At 45.0% G+C, this 3,866-nt stretch overlaps 1 protein-coding gene and 2 non-coding genes across 3 annotated transcripts in view; 2 read left to right on the top strand and 1 right to left on the bottom strand.

Moving 5' to 3' along the window:
* LOC107832958 (abl interactor 2-like) overlaps positions 1 to 3,866 on the top strand; it is a 22,666-nt gene that overhangs the window by 8,524 nt on the left and 10,276 nt on the right. The gene's annotated exons all lie outside the window — the stretch shown is intronic.
* Positions 2,031 to 2,101, top strand: trnag-gcc (transfer RNA glycine (anticodon GCC)). The gene has a single exon. It is a non-coding gene; the product is annotated as a tRNA-Gly (tRNA).
* trnad-guc (transfer RNA aspartic acid (anticodon GUC)) lies at positions 2,187 to 2,258 on the bottom strand. The gene has a single exon. It is a non-coding gene; the product is annotated as a tRNA-Asp (tRNA).

Raw genomic sequence — 3,866 nt, 5'->3', positions numbered from 1 at the left:
CCTCACACACGCACGCACGTACACACACACACACTTACTTGCAGATTTTTGTTTTTTTTTCTGCATAATGATCGGTGACCGATCGATCGGCACACCTCTACCTCAGGCAATGCATTCTGGTGAAAGACAACGCATTATGACTACTTAAAACATACACGTAACCTCTAGGTTGCTTCAGCTGGACCCGAGAACACCGGGTGTAGGGTCTCTTCGCAGCTCCTCGTTAGTATAGTGGTGAGTATCCTGCTATTCAAGGATTAGGAAGCTGGAATCTGCATCACTGAGAGCCTTAGCAAAGTAAACCACCTAACCTTTGTGAAATATGCTGTCAGTTTTAAAGAAATTAAAGATGCCCAGGACTATGAAGCTAGCAGAGACAATATTACAGTAGCCTCTTCTGAAGATGACCAGCTGGTTGGTTTTGGCTCTCGGGCCAAGAGCACTTGGAAGGAAATTTGGGACGGAAGAGAAGATGGTTATGCTGCCTTCCTGGGACCAGGATGAAGAAGCTGCAGCAGTACCTGCTCAAGAGACAACAGTCCTCTTCCAGTCAAACCAACACACCATCCAGTGAACCAGATAAATCTCTGGGTGAGCAACTATGAATGTTGCATTAAAAATGTTAGGATGACAGGGCAAATACTGCCTTAATTTTTTTATTTTAATGCAATATTAAATATCTGTTTGTTGCAAAGGTAACACTATCTGGATACTATTCACAACTTCCTTATCTGTTGTCTTAAAATTATAATGAAGCCACAGAGAAATAACAGAATGATAACACTTCTTTTCAGATTCTAGTCCAAGTGCAGCTTCCACCTCTGCACAGAGTCCTTTCCTTTGCAGACAGTGCTGAAGACGGTAAGAACAGATTGCATCCAAAAAACGATTTATTTTTTTTACTCTGAGTAGTTTGATTTATTAAAAGCATTTCCACACTGTCTTTCAAATATTTTGTAAATAATGTGGCTACTATTTGGAACACATTCTACAAATTTGTAATTTAATTGTTTATTTTTGCATTATTGGGAACCTAATTCCATGTGTTTTCATATTTTTATGACAGCTTCCTCAGCTAGCCACCCTTTGATGTGCCCTTGCTTCAACATGACCATGACATGAACAGCTGGAACTGTTCTCAGCATCAGAGACTGTGGATGAGGACAGAGCTGCAAGATCTTGGCCTGTGACCTGGGTCTCGTCCTGTGTGAAATGTTGGAAATGCAATTTCCCTCTGGCGTCAGCTTCCGCAGCCTGAGCTCATAGACACAGTGGCTGAACTCCTGTTTGAGCTTCACCCATTCTTTATTTGGAAACCTGAAAATTAAATCATGTCAAGGCTGAAAAATAACTAGAACCTCCCACGTCTTCATGGATGTCCTCAACCACAAGTTGTTTCCGCTGGTGTGGGCCGACCTCAGGTGATTGTTGGGACTAGTGGGCAAATTACATCCTGTCCTCTAGACTTTGCTGTTAGTCTTGTCAGAAGACCTGATTTGCTGACAGTCCTCGTTGGCTGGAGAAGCTGCCCAGAAGATTCACCAACCTCCTGCCTGCATTTCTTACTTACAAGAAGGCCATCTGTAAATCAGTCATGGATGAACTCAGATGCACTAGAAAATCACCTGCAGATATGCCCAAGCAAGTGAATGAGCTCATGCATCTCAAACATGAACGAGCTCATTTAGCTTATCTACAGGCCACTGAGAGCGTCTGGGATGCAGAGGCTGGGGTACAGGGACAGAGGACCATTGGGTAGTTCTTCAGGAAAAGCCACACGCCATATCCATTCAGCTCCTACGAAGATCCAAATGACTGGTGTGGTATCTCTGTGTCTGCCTTCTACCTCACAGACTGTTTGCTAGAGGAGTACAGACCTCAAGAGCCAGCTTCGTCAAGACTCCTCCAAGGGTCTTCAGGTCTGATCACAGACCTGAAGACCTGTGTGTGTGTATGTAGAGGCCACTGTGTGTGTGTATGTAGAGGAACATACACACACACACACACAGGGCAGGGGGACGGTTATGTAAGCATTGGTGGTTCAGTGGTAGAATTCTCGCCTGCCACGTGGGAGGCCCGGGTTCGATTCCCGGCCAATGCAGACTCTTTTTTTGTTTACTTGTATGAGATGTGTAATATAAACAGGAAGAGCAGCGACTGTGTTTTGCAGAAGAAAACAGTACATCCTCCCCGTCGGGGAATTGAACCCCGGTCTCCCGCGTGACAGGCGGGGATACTCACCACTATACTAACGAGGAGACATCAGACATTTTGTCAAGAGGTGTCATCGTGCCCTAATACCGACCCTCACGGAGGTATATGAATTTTTCTGTTTGAGTGAGATTTTCTACTGCTCTGCATTATCAGGTTTTGCCCAGCGTTTGGCAACGTTTGGCAACTGCTTGACATTGCTAAATGGATGGCAAAGTTGTGAAATCTGACTTTGCCACGCCCCCATGGCCACACTCTCCAGTGAAAAGTTTTTTGTACTTAATGCATGTCAGAGCAACTTATCTTTCTTCTGACCCATGATCATGGTGATTAGGTCAACAGTTTTCCAAGAACACAAACGTGACTTAATGTTGTGACGGCCCCTGTCATTCCGTGATTAGCTATCTTTGTTTCTCAGGTAAATTGGGTGTGGCTTGCAGTTAGGTCTTGACTGGGAGCACCTGGGCCAATGTTCCCAATCTATTAAAACCTGGCAGCTCCTCACACCAAGTAGCTGCTTATGCTTTGCCCTTAGCAAGCACTTCTTGTATTTTGTTGGATTTGTTTTGGTTATGTTTAAGTAAATTGTTTTTCTGGAATTAGGGGAGAATCTGTTCTTCGGGCTACTCTGTTTGGGCCTCAAGGTAAAGTATGTGTTGCCACTTTAGGAGAAGTTTCCTTTGTGGGGAGTTTTCTCAGTTAGGCTGTAGTGGCACATCCTTTTTAGGTTGTGTCAGTTTTTTTTTTTTGCTAGTGTTGTGGGGACTGGTTAGTGTCAGTTGTCTTTGGACAGCTGTCTCGGGAGTACGTCCGTGGGATTTTGTGGGGTCGCCTGCTTGCAGGTTGCTCTTCATGCCCATTGGTTTAAGGTGCATAAGGACCCGCCGGAAGCCACATGAAGACTAGGGGTAAATTTTAGTTAGCTTTGGTTAGGCAGTTAGTGAGAAAACTCTGACAGGAAAGTTTGAGCCTGTTTTCTCCAGAGTGGTCAGCACTACATTATCTTGGACCCTTTAGACTGGTAATGTCTTTGATGCCAGTTTTTAATGAAGGTTTATGTCCACCTGTCTTTAGTAGTTCCAACATACTACTCCTGTCATCCCTTTTGCTTGGAACAGCTTAGTGGAGACCACATTTCCAGTTACCCACTGGGCCTGATGGAAATGGTAACTCTCCTGCTGTGATGTACCTCGCACCGGAATCCAGATGGAGACCTTTGGTCAGATATGTCAACATTAATAAAATATCCAACTGTCACTCAACGTCTGAGCGGCATACCTGCGTTTATCGATCTCGGCAGCTTTGTAAAATGGAATTTCAATTAATCTGATGGTCGCTGGGACCCTTGACCAGGTGAAAATGTTTCATAACTCTCTCCACTCTGTCTAGTGGCTCTATGGGCAGTGGTATTTTGGTCCTGCAGTGCTCCCGGATATGTTGCTTGGTTGGATTGGGTGGCACAATACCACAGGATACATGGGCCTCCTTGAGCTTCTTCAGATCCTCCTGATCCACCACAGAGAAAGCGGCAGAGAGAAGCTGGCAGAAAGTGCTGAGAAGAAGGTGATGTTCCATTGTGCACTCCCTAGAAAAGCTCTGCAAACAGTGGAACAAGTCCAGCTTCACTGCAGTGTTGGGATTATAGCACGACCTTG

Source organism: Poecilia formosa, unplaced genomic scaffold (assembly GCF_000485575.1).
Source record: "Poecilia formosa unplaced genomic scaffold, Poecilia_formosa-5.1.2 Scaffold301, whole genome shotgun sequence".
Taxonomy (NCBI): Eukaryota; Metazoa; Chordata; class Actinopteri; order Cyprinodontiformes; family Poeciliidae; genus Poecilia; species Poecilia formosa.
This window is presented reverse-complemented; position numbering and strand designations above follow the sequence as displayed.